Raw genomic sequence first — 10,939 nt, forward strand, 5'->3', positions numbered from 1 at the left:
GCTAAGTGAAGTGAGTAGAAGAATGTTGTACACAGCAGTAACAAAATTATGTGATGATCAAATCTGATGGACCTGGTTCCTTTCAATAATGAATTGATTCAGGACAATTACAATAGACTTGTGATGGAGAAAGCCATCTACATCCAGAGAAAGAACTGTGGGGATTGAATGTGGATCACAACATAGTATTTTTTTGTGGCTGTTTATTCACATTTTTTTTTCTTTCTTATTTTTTTTTCCTTTTTGATCTGTTTTTTCTTCTGCAGCATGATAATTGTAGAAATATCTATAGAAGAAGTGCTCATGTTTAACCATTATTGAATTACTTGCTATCTATAGGAAAGGAGAGAGAAAAAATTTAGAACACAAGGTTTTGCAAGGGTGAATGATGAAAACTATCTTTGCATATATTTTGAAAATAAAAAGCTATTATTTTTTAAAATAAATATATAAATAAATAAATGATGGGACATGTTAAAAGTCACTCATCTAGCACACAGGTTTCTGGTAGATATGGCTCCCAAAAGTAAAAAAAGATATCTATCCCATGGACCCAATCCTTTACATACTTTTCTTAGTCCTCCCCCTCCTAGCAAAAATTACACCACATGCATGGATGCATCTGAATATATAGCATAAACATTCATCATTTGTTAAATAACAGTCACAGGTAACCATCCCAAATATACAGGATACATTGCTATATGATATGCAACATCCATAATGGAATTGCATAGAGTGGATGTTTTAGACATGTAAGAAATGGTAGTTGACTTACTGTTGAAGAAGGGGGTGCCTTAGGATCATGAACTGCTGAGGATAGTGTTGTTTTTGCCAGTAGTCCTCTCATATCTACTCAGAATCTCTCTTGGTCTCTCATCAGGAAAGCTTTAAATAATCATTAACCCATGATCATCAGTAAATAAATTTAATAGTAATTTCTGAACAGCCCCATTAACAGTTATGTCTTTTGGGATTCTGGGATGATTGACAATATCAAGCAATTTATATAATGCTGCTACAACAACTTGGTCATATAATTAGTATTACCTGAAATCTCTCCCAAGTGTTCACAACATGTATAAAACCACGTCATTTGCATATCATCACAGTTATGAAGTGCTTCCTCCAACAGTCTTAATTCAATGTCAAAAACTGCTATAATACATCAATTTTCTAATAAAGCAATAGTCATGATGCCCAATGTCCTGATATTCAAGGCATGATATAATAATTGTTACCATTTCCATTTTAATACTCATTGTGCATATTGTCTTCCTGGATTTGCTTGTTTCATTCTGCATCAATTATTTTCCCATGTTTTTCTGAATTCTTCATTTTATCATTTATTTTAGCATAGTATTATTCCATAACATTTATGTACCACTGTAGCTATTCCTTAATTGTTCTAGTCCTTTGCTATCATACACACACACAAAAAGCTGCTCTAAATATTTTGGTATATGTGATACCTTTCTTTCAATATTCTACCTTCTTAAATCTGCCAAGCAGAGGATCTCTGTGTCAAAGGATATTCTAGTCTTTTTTTTTATTTTTAAGTACAATTGTCCCTGGTTGGAAAAGACTAAATGGTGCAGTAGATAGATCACTCAGCCTACAGTCAGGAAGATCTGGGTTAGAAGACCTCAGACACTTAATTAACTGTGTAACTCTTAAATCAGCAAATTAATAATTTAAATTAAATAATACTAACAATTCAATAAATAATGATTTAAATAAATAAAAATTAGAAATAAATTAATTAAATAATTAAAAATTAATGATTAAAAATAATTAAAACTTTTAAGTGACAGCAAGTCACTTAACCCCTATATCTTTATTTGTAAAATGGGAATAATAATAACACACACCTCCTAGGATTTTTGTGAAGTTCAAATGAGATAATCATAAAGCACTTAGCATCTGTGTCTGGAATATAGTAAATGCTATAGAAATGTTAGCTATTTCGCATAATCATCATCAACATCCTTATCATCATTATTATAATTCTCAATTGCTTTCCAAGGAAATTGACCCAATTCACAACTTCAACTGTGTATCAGTGTGCTTGTCTTTCCATTGTCCTAGCATTAGATTCACATTTTTTTTGGTCCACTGGCCAATTTTCTCAATTTAAATCCAGTAACTCTGGGTAAAGCCTCAGTTGCTTTGATTTGCACTTCGATTATTAGGTGATTCAGAGAAGTCTTTCATATGGTTGTTAATATTTTTGAATTCTTCTGAGAACTGTTTGTTCAAATTTTTTGACTACATATTTATTGATGAATGATTCTTGGCCTTACATATTAATTCTGTATATATTTTGGATATGAGACCTTTATCAGATATTTGATGCAAAGATTTTTCCTCAGTCAACAGTCTCCATCTTTGTCCTTATTATATTGATTTTTGTTCATAAAATAAAAAAAACTTTTCCACTTTATGAAACAAAAATTATCTATTTCATTTTTTTGTTTAGTTAAAAACTCTTTCCCAGCCACAGCTATTAAAGGTATCTGATCTCATTATCTTTTCTCTTTTTTTTTTTGTTGCAACTTTTAATATTCATGTCACATATCCACTTTGAGCTTATTATAGTATATGGTGTAATGCATTGGTCTAAACCTAATTTCTTCCAACAGTAAAAATTCAATAATACCCTTCCAGCAAATCACAATTTCAATATAACAATATAATATTATTTTAAATAAATGATTTGGCTTAGAAAAGTCACAACAGAAAAATATTGCTGTGAATGGACAGAACAGAGTAAGAAGGGGAATTTATGACACTTTCTGTGATCATAATAAGCCTTGTTAAGGTTGAATATTTAAACCTAAAGCTAAAAAAATCCTTACTTTTTTTTTTTAAACTCAACCAAATCTTATGACTGTGAATTCAAAACAAAGCTATTTAATGAAATAGCAATAGCACAAAATTAAATCAGATATTAAACTCCCCAGCAGTCATTCTCAAATGGCCACAGTCCATTTCTCCATAAGTATCTCTCAAGGGAGCAATAATCATACTCACAATGAACTCTACGATCTCCTTTGCAAATTTAAAGGGTGGTGATACTGACTGAAAATCAGCATTGGTCAGTACAACCAAGTCATACCCATAGGCATAGTTCTCATTAGGCCACTTGGTTTTCTCCTTAGTGCCCTCCATTGTTACCACTGCAGCGGTTCTCATGAATCCACATTTCTAGTTGATCATTCTTGTCGGTTCACCCATATCTCACTCTTCCCAGTAGAACTTATTTCTATTGACTATTTAAAAACCCTTAGAGTTTCTCAACTAGGACATAAGTTTCCAGGGAATATAATTCCCCAAAGTAGTATATGATTCTTATCTCCAGACCCCATCCATTTGCAGCATTATTATCTATACTTACCTTTATCTGTTTCCTATTTCTCATTATCAGTAGCTTGTTTGAATAGGAACTGTTGCAATTAATAATAATAATAGCTAACATTTATATAGAATTTTAACATTTGCTACCATACTTTACAATTATTATTTCATTTGATCCTCACAGAAACTCTGAGAAGTGCTAATATTGTCCCTATTTTACAGGTGAGTAGATTGAAGTTAACAGAGTGACTTCTTGCCCAAGGTCACATAGCTAGTAAGTAGCTGAAGTCAAATTTGAATTCATGTCTTCTTGACTCTCTAATTATGCTATTTAACTACTTCTTACCTATACAATGTTTTCTTTAAGGCTTTATTTTGCCTTCATTTTGAATACATTATATTGGTAACTCCTTCATTGTGTGTCAAAAAAGATATCTGTTAAGATTTCTTCCAATTCTCAAATTCTGTGATTCTGTGATCTTATATTCTAATTTGAAATTGATTTTGGTTTTTTCTCTAATTTTCAAGTTAATTGTCAGCACACAGACATCTCATTCATTCCTGTCATTTAAAGAAGTCAATTTCAATCAGGCAAAGATGTAGAGGATTACATTTGGTTATCAAAAAAAATCAACTTTGTGAATACAAGATGGAGAAAGCATGATAAGAAAAAGATCTGGAGGTTTTAGAGAATAAGTTCAAAGAGGTTTGGCAATTGTTAATGCTGTAAAGTTACCCATGTATATATCCTGTAAATTAAAGGCTATTAAATAAAAAAAAAAAAAAAAAAAAAAAAAAAAGAGAATAAGTTCAGCATATGGCAAATAAAAAAATTCTAACGTGATTTTGTGTTGCATTAGAAGAGATATAGCTTCCAGGGAGGTGATGGTCCCACCATAGTCATACCTCATCTGTATTTAGTTCTGGGTACTTCATTTGGTATTTAGATATTAATTATCAGAAGCATTCCAGAATAAAGTAAACCATTTACTATTTGTGAATGGTCTGTTGAAGCCATGTTATATGAGGACTGGTTGAAGGAAGTGGCCATGTTCAGCCTAGAGAAGAGAAGCCTTAGATGAGATATAATGGCTCTCTTCCAATATTCACATGAAGGAGGAATTGAACTTGCTGTTTGGTGCCAGGACTTTGAATAAGAAGCAATTGAGTTGGAGTTGCAAAGAAGCCAATTTAGGTCTGATATAAAAAAACAAAAAATCCAACCTGTTACCAATTAGAGCTTCCCCAAAGTGGAATGGGCCACCTAAAGAGGGAGTGGGTTTCCATTGCTTAGAATTCTTTATACAGAGATTGGATGATAACATATTGAGTATATTATAATGGAGTATTTCTTTTGTATATGGATTAAATAGATGGCTCCTAAATTGCCTGTCAAATTCTGTGACTGGCTACCACAGCGATTCAAGCCCTGTAGACTGATCTAATTGTGATGATTTCCTAACTGGTTTCCCATTTGCTCTACTAACAAAATTGCTAAAATAATCTTCCTAATGGACAGGTCTGATGTCATTCCTTTACTCAATAGCTTTCCATCCCTACAGCTTGTACTCTACAGTTACAAACACCTTAACCTGATGTTCAAGCTTCTCCACAATGTAGTTCCAACCTGCTTTTCCAGGTTTTATCTTACACCACTGCAATTCACATAGCCTGTGGTACAGCACAAATGTACTCTCTCTCTCTCTCTCTCTCTCTCTCTCTCTCTCTCTCTCTCTCTTTTTCTTCCTCTTCTCTCCCATCTCAGTGCTTTGTTCTGGAAGGGACAACTTCCCCATCTTCCTATATTAAAATCAATCCCTTTCTTTGATGCTCAATTCAAGTTACCTCCTCCATGAAGCATTTCTTGATTTTCACTCTTCATCCAGAAGAGACAATTACCTCCTCCTCCTCCTTAGGTTTTTCATAATACTTTGCCTGGATAGTTTCTTTACATATATCACTTTATTCTTGGTATCACACAGTTATTTGTACTTTTATCTCCCCCCACACACACATACACACACAATATTGATAAACTCCTGCAGAGTAGGGCCTGTAGAATAGAAAAGCCTTGGCTCTGGAGATAGAGGATCCTCATTCAAATTTTGTCTTTGCTGCTATCTGTGTGACTTACGGTAAATGACTTCCTTTGCGTCAGCTCCCTAAACTATAAAATGAAGGGATTAGACAATGTGCCTCTAAAGTCCTTTCCAACTCTTAATCTATGATCCCATGAAAGGAGGAAAGGTTAAAAATAAAAGAGAAGGGAATAAACACTTATTAATTGCCTACTATATGCCAATCAGTGTGCTTAGCATTGTCCAGATACTATCACTAAAAAGATCTTTTTTCATGATTGTCTTTGTATCCCCATCATCAAATAAGTAGTCGATGCTTAAAACAATGTTTGTTAAATTGAATGTAATGAAATAGGATAGTAGGATTAAGCTGGCACTTAGCTAGATAGCAGAGTGCCAAGAACCTAGACTCCCAGGGGTTGGTGAATTTTTTAAATGGTCTAGAGAAAGAAGTACACAGCAAATTGTGTGGAGGCCACTTAAGTGTGGTAGGCAAGAATTTTTTTTATTTTGTGAAGTAAAGCAAAACCTATTTCTTTGTTAGCCATGTTGCAAAACACACACACACAGCACAGTCAGAGAGAGAGAAAGAGACAGAGAGAGGGAAGGGAAGAGAGAGAGAGAAAGAGAGAGAGAGAGAGAGAGAGAGAGAGAGAGAGAGAGAGAGAGAGAATATTGTGAAAAAAGTATGATAGAATCTACACTCAGATCATTAGTTTTCCTTCTGGAAGTGGATAGCAGTTTTCATCACAGATTCTTTGGACTGTCTTAGATCATTGTCTCGATCAGATCAGTGAAGGTTTTGACAATCATCATTACACTATTGCTGTTACTGTGTACAATGATCTGGTTCTGCTCATTTCACTTTGCATTAGTTCATGTAAGTGTTCCCAAGTTTTTCTGAAATCATCCCCCTGGACATTTCTTATTGCACAATAGTGATTTCATCACAATCATATAATCACAGTTTGTTCAGCCATTTCACAATTGATGGGCATGCCTTTGACTTCAATTCTTTGCCGCCACAAAAAGAGCTGCCATAAATATTTTTATACTAACACGTCTTTTTCCCTTTCAGGCAAGAAGAAAAAAAATTAATCTAATTGAAATGAACAGTAAGGCTATTTGATTCTTAGTTCTCTAGCCAGAGTTGAGCAGGTTGAGAAAGAAGTTAAGAGTTGTGTCCGATCTTCCCTCCACTGTCTTGTGACCATGGCTATCTAGAAGGAAGGATGCCAATATGACTATTATAATGTTCTATAGAGGGAATGATCCTGTGTTTAGATGCGGGAAGGAGAGCACAGGAAAGGGAGACAGGAAAGTATCTTCTGGGGATGACTTTGTGAAGAAGAAATCTCTCTCAAAGGCAAGTTTAAGAGGGATAAAAGTTAAAAAAATACAGGACTTTAGATATAAGGGCCTCATACAGTGGTATGGCCTTGGAAAAATCTGTTCCATTTTTCAGACCTCAGTTTTACTATCTGTAAAATGTTAGCTTTTTTTGTTGTTGTTGACACAATTGGTGTCAAGTGAGTTGCCCAGGGTCACACAGCTAGGAAGGTTAAGTATCTGAAATCACATTTGAACTCGGGTCCTCCTGACTTCAAGTGTGGTGCTCTACCCACTGTACCATCTAGCTGTCCCCTAAAACGTTAGCTTAATTGCTTTCTAAAGTCATTGCCTGTTTTGAGGTTCTGTGATTCTGTGTTGTATTGTCAAGGATTTTGGAAAACTGCATCTTGTCTGAATCTCCCATTATTCTCCCAGTCATCCAGGTTCACAATCTTGAGTCAAGCTCAACTCCTTAGCTTCCTCCACACCTTTCTAATTAGTTTCTAAGCCTTGTAGGTTCAATAGCCACATCAGAATTTGTATCTACCTTCCTTCTCTCTGTTCAAATAACCACCACTCCAGTTCAGACCCTCATCACCTTACAATCTTGAGTCAAGTTCAACTCCTCAGCTTCCTCCACACTTTTCTAATTAATTTCTAATTTCATCATTTTTCATTCAGATTATTACAATATTGGTCTTCCTGCTGGAAGTCTCTCCCCCTCCAGTCTATCCTCCATACAGTTGCCAAAGTGATTTTCCTAAAGCACAAGATTAAGCAAGTCTTACTTGATAAACTCTGATGTGCTTAGCACAGTGCCTTGTAGGTAATTTATAAAAATATCTATATCTATATCTATCTCTATACATACATAAATAGATATAGATAGGTAGATATAAAGATATATCTCTGTCTGTCTATCACCTATCTATCCTATATACATCTGTCTGTCTATCTATCTATCTATCTTTCCTCCCCTCTCTTTCCTTACTACCCTTAGGATCAGATCAAAACTCCTTTTAAAGTCTTTCACATTCTAGCTCCAACTGACCTTTCAAGTTTTATCATATATTACTCCCTTTCATGAAATCTATGACCCAGTCAATCTGATCTTTTTGCTGTTCTTCACTCATGACATTCCATGTCCCATTTCCTTGCCTTAGCATAGATTGGCCTATTCCCTTTTCACCTCCACTTCTTAGAATCTCTATTTTCCTTCAAATTTCTGCTCAAGTACCAACTCCTACCTTAGTCTTTTCCTATTTTTCCTAGCCCCTGAAACCCTCTCCCAAAGTAACCTTTAGTTAATTTTGTATATATTTTATTTATACTTAAATGTCTCTCCACCCCCACCTGTCCAGTAGAATGAATGTAAGCTCTTTATTTCATTTTGTCTTTTTGTCTCAGTCCCCAACACTATTTATCTGACATATACTAAATGCTTAATAAAGGTTGATTGGCTACTTGGTTGACAAGTCCACAAATATTTATTAATCTCATACTACATTCCTCAAATTGTTCTAAGTTAGAATGTAAATACACAAAAACCAAAGTTGTCCCTGCACTCAGAGAGTTTACATTCTAATAGGGAATACAACATCTAAAAAAAAGTTGAAAAGGGAATAGAGAAAAGAAGGACTCATGAGGTCCAGGGGCATGAGTGCCATCTCCAATCCTGGAAACAACTCTTAAGGAGACTGCAATTAAAGAACTAGAGCTCCATGGAGATGAATTCTAGAGTTTATAAGATTTGGAGTTGGAATGGACCTTGGCTATTATCCAGTTCAATCTCCTCCTTTGACAGATAAGGAAACTAAAAATCAGTGAGTTTTATGAATTACCCATGGTCAGAAAGATTGTAAAGAGCAAAATCAGGATTCAAACTTTTCCTCCAAATTCAATTTTTTTTTTTCCCCTTGAACCACACCACTTCTTCAGGAGAAGGTAGTACTGGAAGTCTTGGTGTTTTAAGTCTTGGTAAACAATAATGAAAGATAGTTTTTAAATAGAGCTCTAAGGTTTTCAAAGTGTTTCCCCCATATTATTTCTTCTTTTTTAAAAATATCTTTTTATTGACAAAACATATGCATCGGTAATTTTTCAACACTGATTCTTGCAAAAACTTCTGTTCCAACTTTTCCCCTTCTTCCCTCTACCCTCTCCCCTCGATGGCAGGTAGTCCCATACATGTTAAATATGTTAAAGTGTATGTTAAATACAATATATGTATATAATTTATATAGTTATCTTGCTGCACAAGAAAAATCAGATTTAGAAAGAAGGTAAAAATAACCTGAGAAGAAAAACAAAAATGCAAGTAAACAATAACAGAAAGAGTGGAAATACTATGCTGTTTCCCCATATTATTTCATTTGATCTTCACAAGCAACTTTGTGAAGTGCTATTATCTTGATTTTACAAATGAGAAAACTAAGCTTGACTGAGTGCAGTCACTTTCCTAAGGTAATACGTTAATAAGTGTCTCAGTCAAGATTTGAATTCAGGTCTTCCTGGATCCAGTTAAATGGAACACCTAGATGGCTCAACACTAGCCCCAACATCAGGAAGATCTGAGTTAAAATCTGGTCTCAAACATGTATTATCTGTGTCACTTTGGACAAGTCACTTATTCTCTGCCTAGGAGGCAGTTAGGTAGTTTAGTGGACAGAACACTGGTCAGTAAGACCTAAATTCAAATCCATCCTCACATACGTACTAGATGTGTGATCCTGGGCAAGTCACTTAACCCTCTTTGCCTTAATCCATTGGAGAAGGAAATTATTATTGTTTTGAGTTTCAGTTACAGGAATAGTTGTCTGAATCATCATGAATACAATAGTAGAAAAATGGCATGTTCTGCAGTCTGGAAACTGCTAAAGGTAGATGTCCTGTGGCTGGGGAAAGTTTGGGGGATGACTTTGGCACAGCCTAGGTAGGATCCTTCTGACCTCATTGTGCTATTTTCTTTCTGAAAAGGAAATTTTCCCACCTGGTTAACATGAGCCTTACATATCAATACCCTTTGACTATATGATTGGCTGTCAGATATGACTCATGCCCGGAATCAAATGAAGCTAAGGGAGTTTTTCCCTCTGACATTATCATAACTATGTCCCTCTTTTTACTTTTATGGCAAAATTCCAAAATCAAAAAGTTTTATAAGTACAATATTAAATCTATTAAATAATAGATTGATGCTGGAACATCTCTGAGTTATTATAATAGGATACAGGAATTAGCATCTTAGAATTTTAACCTGCATGAGTGGTCAAATTATAATATAGGGATTTTTCCCTAAAAGGGATTTTCCTAAAATGATTAGACAAAATTCTAAATAAATGGAATTGTAAATTTTGAGAAAGCAACAAGATTAGATGGTTTTCTCTAAAAATTACATATATATATCTATATGATTGACTTCCAGATTTATTTATCATGGAAACTCAAACTTTGAGTATGTTTTAGCAATATGTTCTCAAAATTGGATTAAGGGTTTTGCATATAAATTGTATTGATAATCTTAAAGAATTATCTAATAATTTTTAAAAAGCAGAGGAGCTTTTATAGTTGGACCCTCATAAATTTTTAAAAGATTCATATATCAAGTACAGGATTTAGGTAAGTATAGAAATAATAGGTGGTATATAAACTGAAATTCTTTGAAGTTTCAAAATTGAAGAACCAAATTTAAGTGATTGTACTAAATTATATTAACTCAGAATTTCCTTAGAAACTCTAGATTTGGAACCAGAGAAGCAGAGATCCTTTTAGAGTTGTCTTGAGAATAAAGCTTATCATCCAAGAAAACATAACTAGGACCAGATAACTACATGAGATATCTAGGACTCAAAAAGTACTAATTAAATGGACATTGAGAATGAGTTACAAGGGCAACGAGGTGGCACAGGGGATAGAGCATCAGTGAATTAGAGGCCTCAAATCTGGCCTCAGACACTTAACACTTCCTACCTGTGTGACCCTGGGCAAGCACTTAACCCCAATTGCCTTGAGAGAGAGAGAGAGAGAGAGAGAGAGAGAATGAGTTACTAGGATACAAGAGCCTGGTGACATAAATCTCCCTTCTCAAAACTAGTCTATTGTGAGCCCTCTAAGCAGTTTGATCTGTATCTGACTTAATGTAATTATGCAATTATGAGAATTGTGAGAAAATT

At 34.4% G+C, this 10,939-nt stretch overlaps 1 long non-coding RNA gene across 1 annotated transcript; it reads right to left on the reverse strand.

The window, feature by feature from the left end:
• Positions 1-235: 235 nt before the first annotated feature.
• On the reverse strand, positions 236-5,299 carry LOC116422130. The gene is made up of 3 exons (XR_004232692.1): positions 5,203-5,299; positions 779-888; positions 236-333 (listed from the first exon to the last, which is right to left on the reverse strand). It is a non-coding gene; the product is annotated as an uncharacterized LOC116422130 (long non-coding RNA).
• Between the last annotated feature and the right edge of the window lie 5,640 nt (positions 5,300-10,939).

Source organism: Sarcophilus harrisii, chromosome 3, assembly GCF_902635505.1.
Source record: "Sarcophilus harrisii chromosome 3, mSarHar1.11, whole genome shotgun sequence".
Taxonomy (NCBI): Eukaryota; Metazoa; Chordata; class Mammalia; order Dasyuromorphia; family Dasyuridae; genus Sarcophilus; species Sarcophilus harrisii.